Genomic DNA, 17038 nt, shown 5'->3' on the forward strand with positions numbered 1-17038 from the left:
TTGCAATCCCCAATCATATCTCTCAACAATAACAAGTTATCACTCATACTTCTTCCAGGCACTGCACATACTTGGTCCTCCTCCACAACACTACCAATCACTTCACGCATACGATTTGCCAGTAACTTACTGTAGACCTTATAATCCGAATTCAGCAGTGTTATTGGTCTCCAGTTTTCCAAACGTTTCCTCTCACCCTTTTTATACACAAGCACAACCACTCCTTCTTTCATTGATTCACACAACCTACCATTCACCCACATATACTTACATACCTCAGTCAAATCTGTTCCCAAAACTTCCCATGCTTTCACATACAACTCTACAGGTATACCATCTTTTCCAGGAGTCTTACTCTTTTTAGCACTCCACACCACATTCTTCACTTCATCCAGAACTACATCCTCACACAACAGATCACGCTCCTCAGAATCAAGTTTTTTCTCCACACCATTCAGAACATATGACACAAGCCCAGAGTCAATCCATTTCTCATCATACAACTTGCTATAAAACCTATTCACTTCGTTCAGCACATCCTCACCCATACAGTTGGTTCCACTTTCATTCACAACTTCATTCATATCAGTCTTCCTACCATTCATTTTTTTAAAAAAGAACCTCGTACACTTCTCATTTTTCTCCAGGTGCTCAATTTTAGTACGATATATAATTTCCTTTCCTTTCTCATCCAACACATACTTCAATTCATTCTTAGCCTCAGTAAGTTGATCAGACATCTCCAAACCACTTGCAACACACTTTCTCAACCAGTCAATCCGTCTATTAAGGTCATTAAACCTATTCCTATATCTGGCAGCTTTTCTATAGCCCCACTTTTTGAAGAAAGTTTTAAATTGCACTTTCACCCAGTCCCACCAGTCAAGAACACACACAAAATCCTTCTTACGCATTCTCCATCTTTCATACTTTACATTAAACTCATTCATCACCTCATCATCCTCTAACAGCCTTGCATTCAACTTCCATACCCCACCGCCATACACTTGGTCACCATTCGCACAAAACACGCCTCTCAAACATTCATGGTCCGAAAAAGGTACCTTTTGTTGAGAAAAATCCAAACATACCATATTTTTAGAAAATAACATTAAATCAATTCTGGAATGAATCTCACCACGGTCAGCATGGTATGTCGGCGGTGGTGGCATGCCAAGAACAACAACTGCTGCATCTAAAAAGGAAAAATCACAAATTAAATGGGACAATTTCTTTCCTGTTATGTCACACTTTCCTTCTGTGACACAATTAACGTCCCCAACAAAAATAGTGGGAGATTTCCCTGGAAGAAAAAAACTTAATTTTTCAAGAAGAGCAAGCCGCTCTTCCTTCCCTGTAGGGCAATATAAATTAATAATTCTGACCCGCCACCCTCTATAACTCAAAAATGCAATTAAACATCGGCCCACCTCCACCACAATATAACTATCAATAGAGATTTCTTTATTCCCAACTAATATCCCCACCCCATCATTTTTATTATGATTAGACCCTGACCAGATATGCTGTCCGTAAGGCCAGTCTTTGTCACAAGGAGCATCCTGAATCCCACACTCCTGAAGGCAAAAAACATCAGCACCTAAATGTTTCAGGTAGTCCAGAACAGTTGTTCTTCTGATTTTAGATCTGATCTGCCTTACATTTAGGGACACTACATCCCAACCAGATTGGCAAGACATTAATTAAAGAAAAGAAATACATGACTCAATGTTGATCACACCATACTCATCCATTATCATCAGACTGGGAAAGCACCCCAAAGGTGTTGATGCTCTCAGGGATGCCAAGGTAAGGAGCATCAGGGGAGAAGACATCCTGCGGGTAAATGCGGTCACTTGCAGGACTGTCGCACCCTCCGCTGGCAGGTGAGTACTCTCGTCTGGGTTTTTTATTGGCCAGTTCAGGAGTATCATCATCATCAAAAGACCTCCCAGAAGTAAAGTCTCCTTGGCCACCATCCCTGGCCACCTCTTCGTCTGTAGCACCCCAGGACAATGCAGGGGTTCGAGCAAGAGACACATCCATGTCACCCTCACCACATATTTCGGACTGATGAGGGAGGTCCACATCCAACTCGGAGATCTCCATACTTGGCCCAGCAGGGGCTGGAGGGTCCAACAGGGTCTGGGCCTCACCCACCAGATCTTCAACCTCAGGGGGCTCCGTCTCCTCATTGATCTCTGCAGTAGTCACCTGTGGGGTAACAGCAGGGACAGTAGGCTTACCTTTGGTCACTTCGGAGAAGGACCTAGGCTTGACTTTAGCCTTACAATCCCGAATCACATGTCCTTCCTCCCCGCAGGCATCACATACCACCGGGTTGGAACAATCCTTCGCCAGATGACCGTACTTGTTGCACTTTCTACAGTTTGGCAATTGTTTGCAGAAATCCTGGATATGCCCGAACATGTTGCATCTCCTGCAGAACAATGGCGCCTCGGGAAAAAACAGATATCCAGAGTCTCTTCCAATTGTAAAGTTCAGGGGAGGATAGTGAATACCTCCAGGACCATGAGGGTCTATCCCAAACCTCACAAAGTATTTATACTTCCCAGTCCACAGCCCTTCTCCATTTAAGATTTTATGGGAGAATTGCACAAAAATGCAGTGTCTTCTCAGGAATGCAGTGATATCATCCCGGGAGATAAAGGGGTTGTGCATGAATACTACCACCGGGATATCCCCCTTAGAGTAGAGTACAGTGAAGATAAGTCCATCCAGCTGAGGGTGCTCTGAAAGGACTTGAAGAGTTTTGAAAAGGTTTTGGCAAGCCGCCATAGAAGAAAGCACCAAGACGTACCTATGCTCCCTTCTGAACTCCTGCAAACAGATGATCTCCGACTTCTGGATCTTCAGGATTTCATAGAAAATGGCGTTGACCAGGTATGACAACGAGAAATGGTCCTTCTTCTCCTCAGAGACCTCGATACGGAAAGCATTCTTGACCCGGGGATCCCCGGTCCCAGCAAAGCGAAGCTTGACACCCATGGTCGCTTCAGGAATCGCCTTCTCGTTTCCTCCTCACTCTCCCCCTATAGCAGCATCCAGCTTAAGCCACCGAAGTGGCGATGCTGGAAGGCCGAGGGCTAGTACACAAGGAACCTCTTGTCCAAACACTAGGTCTGAGCCAAAAGGCCGAGAAGCGATAACCAGAATTGGTTTCAAACTACGGAGCCACCCAAGGATCCTGAAAAGTCCATTTGTGGAGATGAGCTCCTGGACTCCCGTTAAGAAGACATGTTGTCAACCTCTAGATCCCTTACATGCCTGCACTTTTCGGCTTGCTGCTGCTGCAATCCACGCGTTTTAGATCTGCATAACTCCACCTCTTTAAACACAGCACCTTCACCCCCTGCTGTTCCCACCCGCCTCAACACCGTTGGAAGGGAGGAGAACCAATTAAGGCGGGGGGTGGGGTGGAACGAGCAGCTGTCTACCCTTAGCAGGAGGGCTCCTGATTACATACCTCTCCTGCTGCTGCTGCTGCTGGCTGTCCAGCAGCAGACTGAAGGTGGCTGCTGCTGTGCACAGGTATATAAAGGCTCAGAGCCTATTATGACACGCGCAGCCAGCGTTCCATTGCCACATTCCATCTACTGCAGGCAGGATACCTGGCTGGCTGAATGTCGCTGAGAAGCTCACAGAGACCGCCATAAGCAACAGTTTAACAGAATGCCACAGACTAATCAACCAAACTTTTTGGGTTGGGTTCTCTTTTATAGTCTGCAGGCATTAAATGAAAGAAGTCAGTGTTCCAGCAGAAGGAGACAACGTTTCAGAAAAGGCATTGTAGCAAACCAAAAAAGAAATTTTAAGCGCAGCAGAGTAACCAGCGCACATACCTGTTAGCTCAGGTGAGTTTAAAAGGCTGCTGTTGATAACAAGGGCATTTGCTAAATAGATGGTGTGTGTGCAACAATATACTGAAAGGTCAATTATATTGTGCAGCTTATCTCACCACCTGTAGTTATTTAGGTGAAAGCTCCAAAATGCTTGCCTAATATGTCTGTTTATCCAAAAGGAAGTAAAAAGGGAGAGCTAGAAAGATAGCATTGCATCACATTACATGGCAATGCAATGCACAGTTGCTGAAGTTGAACCAAAATGAGCTTGTAATCTGGCTTCTGCAACTTTGAACATGAAAAATCCAATGAGGAGAAGAAAAGCAAAGCCAAAGAGTCCATCCCAAAATCCGACAAACAAGCAAAATGAACAAAAAACATTGAATTCAATTCTTTCTGATTTTAGAAACTGCATTAAAGAAGGGGTGCACCGGTCCTGGAGATACTGCAATACCAGGTCAATGCGTGGAGTGGACAGAGCAAGCTCTTTTTCCATCTCCCTGTTCTAAAAATCCATTTAATATATGGTCCCCAGATAGGGGACGTATCAGATATTAAACTGATAAGAACAGATACTACACTTGATCTTAGCCAAAAGGCCAAGAAGCGATAACCAGAATTGGTTTCAAACTACGGAGCCACCCAAGGATCCTGAAAAGTCCATTTGTGGAGATGAGCTCCTGGACTCCCGTTAAGAAGACATGTTGTCAACTTCTAGATCCCTTACATGCCTGCACTTTTCGGCTTGCTGCTGCTGCAATCCACGCGTTTTAGATCTGCATAACTCCACCTCTTTAAACACAGCACCTTCACCCCCTGCTGTTCCCACCCGCCTCAACACCGTTGGAAGGGAGGAGAACCAATTAAGGCGGGGGGTGGGGTGGAACGAGCAGCTGTCTACCCTTAGCAGGAGGGCTCCTGATTACATACCTCTCCTGCTGCTGCTGCTGCTGGCTGTCCAGCAGCAGACTGAAGGTGGCTGCTGCTGTGCACAGGTATATAAAGGCTCAGAGCCTATTATGACACGCGCAGCCAGCGTTCCATTGCCACATTCCATCTACTGCAGGCAGGATACCTGGCTGGCTGAATGTCGCTGAGAAGCTCACAGAGACCGCCATAAGCAACAGTTTAACAGAATGCCACAGACTAATCAACCAAACTTTTTGGGTTGGGTTCTCTTTTATAGTCTGCAGGCATTAAATGAAAGAAGTCAGTGTTCCAGCAGAAGGAGACAACGTTTCAGAAAAGGCATTGTAGCAAACCAAAAAAGAAATTTTAAGCGCAGCAGAGTAACCAGCACACATACCTGTTAGCTCAGGTGAGTTTAAAAGGCTGCTGTTGATAACAAGGGCATTTGCTAAATAGATGGTGTGTGTGCAACAATATACTGAAAGGTCAATTATATTGTGCAGCTTATCTCACCACCTGTAGTTATTTAGGTGAAAGCTCCAAAATGCTTGCCTAATATGTCTGTTTATCCAAAAGGAAGTAAAAAGGGAGAGCTAGAAAGATAGCATTGCATCACATTACATGGCAATGCAATGCACAGTTGCTGAAGTTGAACCAAAATGAGCTTGTAATCTGGCTTCTGCAACTTTGAACATGAAAAATCCAATGAGGAGAAGAAAAGCAAAGCCAAAGAGTCCATCCCAAAATCCGACAAACAAGCAAAATGAACAAAAAACATTGAATTCAATTCTTTCTGATTTTAGAAACTGCATTAAAGAAGGGGTGCACCGGTCCTGGAGATACTGCAATACCAGGTCAATGCGTGGAGTGGACAGAGCAAGCTCTTTTTCCATCTCCCTGTTCTAAAAATCCATTTAATATATGGTCCCCAGATAGGGGACGTATCAGATATTAAACTGATAAGAACAGATACTACACTTGATCTTAGCCAAAAGGCCGAGAAGCGATAACCAGAATTGGTTTCAAACTACGGAGCCACCCAAGGATCCTGAAAAGTCCATTTGTGGAGATGAGCTCCTGGACTCCCGTTAAGAAGACATGTTGTCAACCTCTAGATCCCTTACATGCCTGCACTTTTCGGCTTGCTGCTGCTGCAATCCACGCATTTTAGATCTGCATAACTCCACCTCTTTAAACACAGCACCTTCACCCCCTGCTGTTCCCACCCACCTCAACACCGTTGGAAGGGAGGAGAACCAATTAAGGCGGGGGGTGGGGTGGAACGAGCAGCTGTCTACCCTTAGCAGGAGGGCTCCTGATTACATACCTCTCCTGCTGCTGCTGCTGCTGGCTGTCCAGCAGCAGACTGAAGGTGGCTGCTGCTGTGCACAGGTATATAAAGGCTCAGAGCCTATTATGACACGCGCAGCCAGCGTTCCATTGCCACATTCCATCTACTGCAGGCAGGATACCTGGCTGGCTGAATGTCGCTGAGAAGCTCACAGAGACCGCCATAAGCAACAGTTTAACAGAATGCCACAGACTAATCAACCAAACTTTTTGGGTTGGGTTCTCTTTTATAGTCTGCAGGCATTAAATGAAAGAAGTCAGTGTTCCAGCAGAAGGAGACAACGTTTCAGAAAAGGCATTGTAGCAAACCAAAAAAGAAATTTTAAGCGCAGCAGAGTAACCAGCGCACATACCTGTTAGCTCAGGTGAGTTTAAAAGGCTGCTGTTGATAACAAGGGCATTTGCTAAATAGATGGTGTGTGTGCAACAATATACTGAAAGGTCAATTATATTGTGCAGCTTATCTCACCACCTGTAGTTATTTAGGTGAAAGCTCCAAAATGCTTGCCTAATATGTCTGTTTATCCAAAAGGAAGTAAAAAGGGAGAGCTAGAAAGATAGCATTGCATCACATTACATGGCAATGCAATGCACAGTTGCTGAAGTTGAACCAAAATGAGCTTGTAATCTGGCTTCTGCAACTTTGAACATGAAAAATCCAATGAGGAGAAGAAAAGCAAAGCCAAAGAGTCCATCCCAAAATCCGACAAACAAGCAAAATGAACAAAAAACATTGAATTCAATTCTTTCTGATTTTAGAAACTGCATTAAAGAAGGGGTGCACCGGTCCTGGAGATACTGCAATACCAGGTCAATGCGTGGAGTGGACAGAGCAAGCTCTTTTTCCATCTCCCTGTTCTAAAAATCCATTTAATATATGGTCCCCAGATAGGGGACGTATCAGATATTAAACTGATAAGAACAGATACTACACTTGATCTTAGCCAAAAGGCCGAGAAGCGATAACCAGAATTGGTTTCAAACTACGGAGCCACCCAAGGATCCTGAAAAGTCCATTTGTGGAGATAAGCTCCTGGACTCCCATTAAGAAGACATGTTGTCAACCTCTAGATCCCTTACATGCCTGCACTTTTCGGCTTGCTGCTGCTGCAATCCACGCGTTTTAGATCTGCATAACTCCACCTCTTTAAACACAGCACCTTCACCCCCTGCTGTTCCCACCCGCCTCAACACCGTTGGAAGGGAGGAGAACCAATTAAGGCGGGGGGTGGGGTGGAACGAGCAGCTGTCTACCCTTAGCAGGAGGGCTCCTGATTACATACCTCTCCTGCTGCTGCTGCTGCTGGCTGTCCAGCAGCAGACTGAAGGTGGCTGCTGCTGTGCACAGGTATATAAAGGCTCAGAGCCTATTATGACACGCGCAGCCAGCGTTCCATTGCCACATTCCATCTACTGCAGGCAGGATACCTGGCTGGCTGAATGTCGCTGAGAAGCTCACAGAGACCGCCATAAGCAACAGTTTAACAGAATGCCACAGACTAATCAACCAAACTTTTTGGGTTGGGTTCTCTTTTATAGTCTGCAGGCATTAAATGAAAGAAGTCAGTGTTCCAGCAGAAGGAGACAACGTTTCAGAAAAGGCATTGTAGCAAACCAAAAAAGAAATTTTAAGCGCAGCAGAGTAACCAGCGCACATACCTGTTAGCTCAGGTGAGTTTAAAAGGCTGCTGTTGATAACAAGGGCATTTGCTAAATAGATGGTGTGTGTGCAACAATATACTGAAAGGTCAATTATATTGTGCAGCTTATCTCACCACCTGTAGTTATTTAGGTGAAAGCTCCAAAATGCTTGCCTAATATGTCTGTTTATCCAAAAGGAAGTAAAAAGGGAGAGCTAGAAAGATAGCATTGCATCACATTACATGGCAATGCAATGCACAGTTGCTGAAGTTGAACCAAAATGAGCTTGTAATCTGGCTTCTGCAACTTTGAACATGAAAAATCCAATGAGGAGAAGAAAAGCAAAGCCAAAGAGTCCATCCCAAAATCCGACAAACAAGCAAAATGAACAAAAAACATTGAATTCAATTCTTTCTGATTTTAGAAACTGCATTAAAGAAGGGGTGCACCGGTCCTGGAGATACTGCAATACCAGGTCAATGCGTGGAGTGGACAGAGCAAGCTCTTTTTCCATCTCCCTGTTCTAAAAATCCATTTAATATATGGTCCCCAGATAGGGGACGTATCAGATATTAAACTGATAAGAACAGATACTACACTTGATCTTAGCCAAAAGGCCGAGAAGCGATAACCAGAATTGGTTTCAAACTACGGAGCCACCCAAGGATCCTGAAAAGTCCATTTGTGGAGATAAGCTCCTGGACTCCCATTAAGAAGACATGTTGTCAACCTCTAGATCCCTTACATGCCTGCACTTTTCGGCTTGCTGCTGCTGCAATCCACGCGTTTTAGATCTGCATAACTCCACCTCTTTAAACACAGCACCTTCACCCCCTGCTGTTCCCACCCGCCTCAACACCGTTGGAAGGGAGGAGAACCAATTAAGGCGGGGGGTGGGGTGGAACGAGCAGCTGTCTACCCTTAGCAGGAGGGCTCCTGATTACATACCTCTCCTGCTGCTGCTGCTGCTGGCTGTCCAGCAGCAGACTGAAGGTGGCTGCTGCTGTGCACAGGTATATAAAGGCTCAGAGCCTATTATGACACGCGCAGCCAGCGTTCCATTGCCACATTCCATCTACTGCAGGCAGGATACCTGGCTGGCTGAATGTCGCTGAGAAGCTCACAGAGACCGCCATAAGCAACAGTTTAACAGAATGCCACAGACTAATCAACCAAACTTTTTGGGTTGGGTTCTCTTTTATAGTCTGCAGGCATTAAATGAAAGAAGTCAGTGTTCCAGCAGAAGGAGACAACGTTTCAGAAAAGGCATTGTAGCAAACCAAAAAAGAAATTTTAAGCGCAGCAGAGTAACCAGCGCACATACCTGTTAGCTCAGGTGAGTTTAAAAGGCTGCTGTTGATAACAAGGGCATTTGCTAAATAGATGGTGTGTGTGCAACAATATACTGAAAGGTCAATTATATTGTGCAGCTTATCTCACCACCTGTAGTTATTTAGGTGAAAGCTCCAAAATGCTTGCCTAATATGTCTGTTTATCCAAAAGGAAGTAAAAAGGGAGAGCTAGAAAGATAGCATTGCATCACATTACATGGCAATGCAATGCACAGTTGCTGAAGTTGAACCAAAATGAGCTTGTAATCTGGCTTCTGCAACTTTGAACATGAAAAATCCAATGAGGAGAAGAAAAGCAAAGCCAAAGAGTCCATCCCAAAATCCGACAAACAAGCAAAATGAACAAAAAACATTGAATTCAATTCTTTCTGATTTTAGAAACTGCATTAAAGAAGGGGTGCACCGGTCCTGGAGATACTGCAATACCAGGTCAATGCGTGGAGTGGACAGAGCAAGCTCTTTTTCCATCTCCCTGTTCTAAAAATCCATTTAATATATGGTCCCCAGATAGGGGACGTATCAGATATTAAACTGATAAGAACAGATACTACACTTGATCTTAGCCAAAAGGCCGAGAAGCGATAACCAGAATTGGTTTCAAACTACGGAGCCACCCAAGGATCCTGAAAAGTCCATTTGTGGAGATGAGCTCCTGGACTCCCGTTAAGAAGACATGTTGTCAACCTCTAGATCCCTTACATGCCTGCACTTTTCGGCTTGCTGCTGCTGCAATCCACGCGTTTTAGATCTGCATAACTCCACCTCTTTAAACACAGCACCTTCACCCCCTGCTGTTCCCACCCGCCTCAACACCGTTGGAAGGGAGGAGAACCAATTAAGGCGGGGGGTGGGGTGGAACGAGCAGCTGTCTACCCTTAGCAGGAGGGCTCCTGATTACATACCTCTCCTGCTGCTGCTGCTGCTGGCTGTCCAGCAGCAGACTGAAGGTGGCTGCTGCTGTGCACAGGTATATAAAGGCTCAGAGCCTATTATGACACGCGCAGCCAGCGTTCCATTGCCACATTCCATCTACTGCAGGCAGGATACCTGGCTGGCTGAATGTCGCTGAGAAGCTCACAGAGACCGCCATAAGCAACAGTTTAACAGAATGCCACAGACTAATCAACCAAACTTTTTGGGTTGGGTTCTCTTTTATAGTCTGCAGGCATTAAATGAAAGAAGTCAGTGTTCCAGCAGAAGGAGACAACGTTTCAGAAAAGGCATTGTAGCAAACCAAAAAAGAAATTTTAAGCGCAGCAGAGTAACCAGCGCACATACCTGTTAGCTCAGGTGAGTTTAAAAGGCTGCTGTTGATAACAAGGGCATTTGCTAAATAGATGGTGTGTGTGCAACAATATACTGAAAGGTCAATTATATTGTGCAGCTTATCTCACCACCTGTAGTTATTTAGGTGAAAGCTCCAAAATGCTTGCCTAATATGTCTGTTTATCCAAAAGGAAGTAAAAAGGGAGAGCTAGAAAGATAGCATTGCATCACATTACATGGCAATGCAATGCACAGTTGCTGAAGTTGAACCAAAATGAGCTTGTAATCTGGCTTCTGCAACTTTGAACATGAAAAATCCAATGAGGAGAAGAAAAGCAAAGCCAAAGAGTCCATCCCAAAATCCGACAAACAAGCAAAATGAACAAAAAACATTGAATTCAATTCTTTCTGATTTTAGAAACTGCATTAAAGAAGGGGTGCACCGGTCCTGGAGATACTGCAATACCAGGTCAATGCGTGGAGTGGACAGAGCAAGCTCTTTTTCCATCTCCCTGTTCTAAAAATCCATTTAATATATGGTCCCCAGATAGGGGACGTATCAGATATTAAACTGATAAGAACAGATACTACACTTGATCTTAGCCAAAAGGCCGAGAAGCGATAACCAGAATTGGTTTCAAACTACGGAGCCACCCAAGGATCCTGAAAAGTCCATTTGTGGAGATGAGCTCCTGGACTCCCGTTAAGAAGACATGTTGTCAACCTCTAGATCCCTTACATGCCTGCACTTTTCGGCTTGCTGCTGCTGCAATCCACGCGTTTTAGATCTGCATAACTCCACCTCTTTAAACACAGCACCTTCACCCCCTGCTGTTCCCACCCGCCTCAACACCGTTGGAAGGGAGGAGAACCAATTAAGGCGGGGGGTGGGGTGGAACGAGCAGCTGTCTACCCTTAGCAGGAGGGCTCCTGATTACATACCTCTCCTGCTGCTGCTGCTGCTGGCTGTCCAGCAGCAGACTGAAGGTGGCTGCTGCTGTGCACAGGTATATAAAGGCTCAGAGCCTATTATGACACGCGCAGCCAGCGTTCCATTGCCACATTCCATCTACTGCAGGCAGGATACCTGGCTGGCTGAATGTCGCTGAGAAGCTCACAGAGACCGCCATAAGCAACAGTTTAACAGAATGCCACAGACTAATCAACCAAACTTTTTGGGTTGGGTTCTCTTTTATAGTCTGCAGGTATTAAATGAAAGAAGTCAGTGTTCCAGCGGAAGGAGACAACGTTTCAGAAAAGGCATTGTAGCAAACCAAAAAAGAAATTTTAAGCGCAGCAGAGTAACCAGCGCACATACCTGTTAGCTCAGGTGAGTTTAAAAGGCTGCTGTTGATAACAAGGGCATTTGCTAAATAGATGGTGTGTGTGCAACAATATACTGAAAGGTCAATTATATTGTGCAGCTTATCTCACCACCTGTAGTTATTTAGGTGAAAGCTCCAAAATGCTTGCCTAATATGTCTGTTTATCCAAAAGGAAGTAAAAAGGGAGAGCTAGAAAGATAGCATTGCATCACATTACATGGCAATGCAATGCACAGTTGCTGAAGTTGAACCAAAATGAGCTTGTAATCTGGCTTCTGCAACTTTGAACATGAAAAATCCAATGAGGAGAAGAAAAGCAAAGCCAAAGAGTCCATCCCAAAATCCGACAAACAAGCAAAATGAACAAAAAACATTGAATTCAATTCTTTCTGATTTTAGAAACTGCATTAAAGAAGGAGTGCACCGGTCCTGGAGATACTGCAATACCAGGTCAATGCGTGGAGTGGACAGAGCAAGCTCTTTTTCCATCTCCCTGTTCTAAAAATCCATTTAATATATGGTCCCCAGATAGGGGACGTATCAGATATTAAACTGATAAGAACAGATACTACACTTGATCTTAGCCAAAAGGCCGAGAAGCGATAACCAGAATTGGTTTCAAACTACGGAGCCACCCAAGGATCCTGAAAAGTCCATTTGTGGAGATGAGCTCCTGGACTCCCGTTAAGAAGACATGTTGTCAACCTCTAGATCCCTTACATGCCTGCACTTTTCGGCTTGCTGCTGCTGCAATCCACGCGTTTTAGATCTGCATAACTCCACCTCTTTAAACACAGCACCTTCACCCCCTGCTGTTCCCACCCGCCTCAACACCGTTGGAAGGGAGGAGAACCAATTAAGGCGGGGGGTGGGGTGGAACGAGCAGCTGTCTACCCTTAGCAGGAGGGCTCCTGATTACATACCTCTCCTGCTGCTGCTGCTGCTGGCTGTCCAGCAGCAGACTGAAGGTGGCTGCTGCTGTGCACAGGTATATAAAGGCTCAGAGCCTATTATGACACGCGCAGCCAGCGTTCCATTGCCACATTCCATCTACTGCAGGCAGGATACCTGGCTGGCTGAATGTCGCTGAGAAGCTCACAGAGACCGCCATAAGCAACAGTTTAACAGAATGCCACAGACTAATCAACCAAACTTTTTGGGTTGGGTTCTCTTTTATAGTCTGCAGGCATTAAATGAAAGAAGTCAGTGTTCCAGCAGAAGGAGACAACATTTCAGAAAAGGCATTGTAGCAAACCAAAAAAGAAATTTTAAGCGCAGCAGAGTAACCAGCGCACATACCTGTTAGCTCAGGTGAGTTTAAAAGGCTGCTGTTGATAACAAGGGCATTTGCTAAATAGATGGTGTGTGTGCAACAATATACTGAAAGGTCAATTATATTGTGCAGCTTATCTCACCACCTGTAGTTATTTAGGTGAAAGCTCCAAAATGCTTGCCTAATATGTCTGTTTATCCAAAAGGAAGTAAAAAGGGAGAGCTAGAAAGATAGCATTGCATCACATTACATGGCAATGCAATGCACAGTTGCTGAAGTTGAACCAAAATGAGCTTGTAATCTGGCTTCTGCAACTTTGAACATGAAAAATCCAATGAGGAGAAGAAAAGCAAAGCCAAAGAGTCCATCCCAAAATCCGACAAACAAGCAAAATGAACAAAAAACATTGAATTCAATTCTTTCTGATTTTAGAAACTGCATTAAAGAAGGGGTGCACCGGTCCTGGAGATACTGCAATACCAGGTCAATGCGTGGAGTGGACAGAGCAAGCTCTTTTTCCATCTCCCTGTTCTAAAAATCCATTTAATATATGGTCCCCAGATAGGGGACGTATCAGATATTAAACTGATAAGAACAGATACTACACTTGATCTTAGCCAAAAGGCCGAGAAGCGATAACCAGAATTGGTTTCAAACTACGGAGCCACCCAAGGATCCTGAAAAGTCCATTTGTGGAGATGAGCTCCTGGACTCCCGTTAAGAAGACATGTTGTCAACCTCTAGATCCCTTACATGCCTGCACTTTTCGGCTTGCTGCTGCTGCAATCCACGCGTTTTAGATCTGCATAACTCCACCTCTTTAAACACAGCACCTTCACCCCCTGCTGTTCCCACCCGCCTCAACACCGTTGGAAGGGAGGAGAACCAATTAAGGCGGGGGGTGGGGTGGAACGAGCAGCTGTCTACCCTTAGCAGGAGGGCTCCTGATTACATACCTCTCCTGCTGCTGCTGCTGCTGGCTGTCCAGCAGCAGACTGAAGGTGGCTGCTGCTGTGCACAGGTATATAAAGGCTCAGAGCCTATTATGACACGCGCAGCCAGCGTTCCATTGCCACATTCCATCTACTGCAGGCAGGATACCTGGCTGGCTGAATGTCGCTGAGAAGCTCACAGAGACCGCCATAAGCAACAGTTTAACAGAATGCCACAGACTAATCAACCAAACTTTTTGGGTTGGGTTCTCTTTTATAGTCTGCAGGCATTAAATGAAAGAAGTCAGTGTTCCAGCAGAAGGAGACAACGTTTCAGAAAAGGCATTGTAGCAAACCAAAAAATAAATTTTAAGCGCAGCAGAGTAACCAGCGCACATACCTGTTAGCTCAGGTGAGTTTAAAAGGCTGCTGTTGATAACAAGGGCATTTGCTAAATAGATGGTGTGTGTGCAACAATATACTGAAAGGTCAATTATATTGTGCAGCTTATCTCACCACCTGTAGTTATTTAGGTGAAAGCTCCAAAATGCTTGCCTAATATGTCTGTTTATCCAAAAGGAAGTAAAAAGGGAGAGCTAGAAAGATAGCATTGCATCACATTACATGGCAATGCAATGCACAGTTGCTGAAGTTGAACCAAAATGAGCTTGTAATCTGGCTTCTGCAACTTTGAACATGAAAAATCCAATGAGGAGAAGAAAAGCAAAGCCAAAGAGTCCATCCCCAAATCCGACAAACAAGCAAAATGAACAAAAAACATTGAATTCAATTCTTTCTGATTTTAGAAACTGCATTAAAGAAGGGGTGCACCGGTCCTGGAGATACTGCAATACCAGGTCAATGCGTGGAGTGGACAGAGCAAGCTCTTTTTCCATCTCCCTGTTCTAAAAATCCATTTAATATATGGTCCCCAGATAGGGGACGTATCAGATATTAAACTGATAAGAACAGATACTACACTTGATCTTAGCCAAAAGGCCGAGAAGCGATAACCAGAATTGGTTTCAAACTACGGAGCCACCCAAGGATCCTGAAAAGTCCATTTGTGGAGATGAGCTCCTGGACTCCCGTTAAGAAGACATGTTGTCAACCTCTAGATCCCTTACATGCCTGCACTTTTCGGCTTGCTGCTGCTGCAATCCACGCGTTTTAGATCTGCATAACTCCACCTCTTTAAACACAGCACCTTCACCCCCTGCTGTTCCCACCCGCCTCAACACCGTTGGAAGGGAGGAGAACCAATTAAGGCGGGGGGTGGGGTGGAACGAGCAGCTGTCTACCCTTAGCAGGAGGGCTCCTGATTACATACCTCTCCTGCTGCTGCTGCTGCTGGCTGTCCAGCAGCAGACTGAAGGTGGCTGCTGCTGTGCACAGGTATATAAAGGCTCAGAGCCTATTATGACACGCGCAGCCAGCGTTCCATTGCCACATTCCATCTACTGCAGGCAGGATACCTGGCTGGCTGAATGTCGCTGAGAAGCTCACAGAGACCGCCATAAGCAACAGTTTAACAGAATGCCACAGACTAATCAACCAAACTTTTTGGGTTGGGTTCTCTTTTATAGTCTGCAGGCATTAAATGAAAGAAGTCAGTGTTCCAGCAGAAGGAGACAACGTTTCAGAAAAGGCATTGTAGCAAACCAAAAAAGAAATTTTAAGCGCAGCAGAGTAACCAGCGCACATACCTGTTAGCTCAGGTGAGTTTAAAAGGCTGCTGTTGATAACAAGGGCATTTGCTAAATAGATGGTGTGTGTGCAACAATATACTGAAAGGTCAATTATATTGTGCAGCTTATCTCACCACCTGTAGTTATTTAGGTGAAAGCTCCAAAATGCTTGCCTAATATGTCTGTTTATCCAAAAGGAAGTAAAAAGGGAGAGCTAGAAAGATAGCATTGCATCACATTACATGGCAATGCAATGCACAGTTGCTGAAGTTGAACCAAAATGAGCTTGTAATCTGGCTTCTGCAACTTTGAACATGAAAAATCCAATGAGGAGAAGAAAAGCAAAGCCAAAGAGTCCATCCCCAAATCCGACAAACAAGCAAAATGAACAAAAAACATTGAATTCAATTCTTTCTGATTTTAGAAACTGCATTAAAGAAGGGGTGCACCGGTCCTGGAGATACTGCAATACCAGGTCAATGCGTGGAGTGGACAGAGCAAGCTCTTTTTCCATCTCCCTGTTCTAAAAATCCATTTAATATATGGTCCCCAGATAGGGGACGTATCAGATATTAAACTGATAAGAACAGATACTACACTTGATCTTAGCCAAAAGGCCGAGAAGCGATAACCAGAATTGGTTTCAAACTACGGAGCCACCCAAGGATCCTGAAAAGTCCATTTGTGGAGATGAGCTCCTGGACTCCCGTTAAGAAGACATGTTGTCAACCTCTAGATCCCTTACATGCCTGCACTTTTCGGCTTGCTGCTGCTGCAATCCACGCGTTTTAGATCTGCATAACTCCACCTCTTTAAACACAGCACCTTCACCCCCTGCTGTTCCCACCCGCCTCAACACCGTTGGAAGGGAGGAGAACCAATTAAGGCGGGGGGTGGGGTGGAACGAGCAGCTGTCTACCCTTAGCAGGAGGGCTCCTGATTACATACCTCTCCTGCTGCTGCTGCTGCTGGCTGTCCAGCAGCAGACTGAAGGTGGCTGCTGCTGTGCACAGGTATATAAAGGCTCAGAGCCTATTATGACACGCGCAGCCAGCGTTCCATTGCCACATTCCATCTACTGCAGGCAGGATACCTGGCTGGCTGAATGTCGCTGAGAAGCTCACAGAGACCGCCATAAGCAACAGTTTAACAGAATGCCACAGACTAATCAACCAAACTTTTTGGGTTGGGTTCTCTTTTATAGTCTGCAGGCATTAAATGAAAGAAGTCAGTGTTCCAGCAGAAGGAGACAACGTTTCAGAAAAGGCATTGTAGCAAACCAAAAAAGAAATTTTAAGCGCAGCAGAGTAACCAGCGCACATACCTGTTAGCTCAGGTGAGTTTAAAAGGCTGCTGTTGATAACAAGGGCATTTGCTAAATAGATGGTGTGTGTGCAACAATATACTGAAAGGTCAATTATATTGTGCAGCTTATCTCA

At 45.0% G+C, this 17038-nt stretch overlaps 10 non-coding genes across 10 annotated transcripts; all 10 read right to left on the reverse strand.

Moving 5' to 3' along the window:
- Positions 1-4283: 4283 nt before the first annotated feature.
- Positions 4284-4474, reverse strand: LOC141235166 (U2 spliceosomal RNA). The gene has a single exon (XR_012301021.1). It is a non-coding gene; the product is annotated as a U2 spliceosomal RNA (small nuclear RNA).
- A 1115-nt stretch (positions 4475-5589) lies between these two features.
- LOC141234925 (U2 spliceosomal RNA) lies at positions 5590-5780 on the reverse strand. Its single transcript, XR_012300787.1, has one exon. It is a non-coding gene; the product is annotated as a U2 spliceosomal RNA (small nuclear RNA).
- Positions 5781-6895: 1115 nt separating this feature from the next.
- LOC141234928 (U2 spliceosomal RNA) lies at positions 6896-7086 on the reverse strand. The gene has a single exon (XR_012300789.1). It is a non-coding gene; the product is annotated as a U2 spliceosomal RNA (small nuclear RNA).
- A 1115-nt stretch (positions 7087-8201) lies between these two features.
- Positions 8202-8392, reverse strand: LOC141234929 (U2 spliceosomal RNA). Its single transcript, XR_012300790.1, has one exon. It is a non-coding gene; the product is annotated as a U2 spliceosomal RNA (small nuclear RNA).
- Positions 8393-9507: 1115 nt separating this feature from the next.
- Positions 9508-9698, reverse strand: LOC141234930 (U2 spliceosomal RNA). The gene has a single exon (XR_012300791.1). It is a non-coding gene; the product is annotated as a U2 spliceosomal RNA (small nuclear RNA).
- Positions 9699-10813: 1115 nt separating this feature from the next.
- LOC141234931 (U2 spliceosomal RNA) lies at positions 10814-11004 on the reverse strand. The gene has a single exon (XR_012300792.1). It is a non-coding gene; the product is annotated as a U2 spliceosomal RNA (small nuclear RNA).
- Positions 11005-12119: 1115 nt separating this feature from the next.
- On the reverse strand, positions 12120-12310 carry LOC141235171 (U2 spliceosomal RNA). Its single transcript, XR_012301026.1, has one exon. It is a non-coding gene; the product is annotated as a U2 spliceosomal RNA (small nuclear RNA).
- Positions 12311-13425: 1115 nt separating this feature from the next.
- Positions 13426-13616, reverse strand: LOC141234932 (U2 spliceosomal RNA). The gene has a single exon (XR_012300793.1). It is a non-coding gene; the product is annotated as a U2 spliceosomal RNA (small nuclear RNA).
- A 1115-nt stretch (positions 13617-14731) lies between these two features.
- LOC141234933 (U2 spliceosomal RNA) lies at positions 14732-14922 on the reverse strand. The gene has a single exon (XR_012300794.1). It is a non-coding gene; the product is annotated as a U2 spliceosomal RNA (small nuclear RNA).
- Positions 14923-16037: 1115 nt separating this feature from the next.
- Positions 16038-16228, reverse strand: LOC141234934 (U2 spliceosomal RNA). The gene has a single exon (XR_012300795.1). It is a non-coding gene; the product is annotated as a U2 spliceosomal RNA (small nuclear RNA).
- Between the last annotated feature and the right edge of the window lie 810 nt (positions 16229-17038).

This window comes from Phyllobates terribilis, unplaced genomic scaffold (genome assembly GCF_046119375.1).
Source record: "Phyllobates terribilis strain yellow unplaced genomic scaffold, ASM4611937v1 Scaffold_650__1_contigs__length_881393, whole genome shotgun sequence".
NCBI lineage: Eukaryota > Metazoa > Chordata > Amphibia > Anura > Dendrobatidae > Phyllobates > Phyllobates terribilis.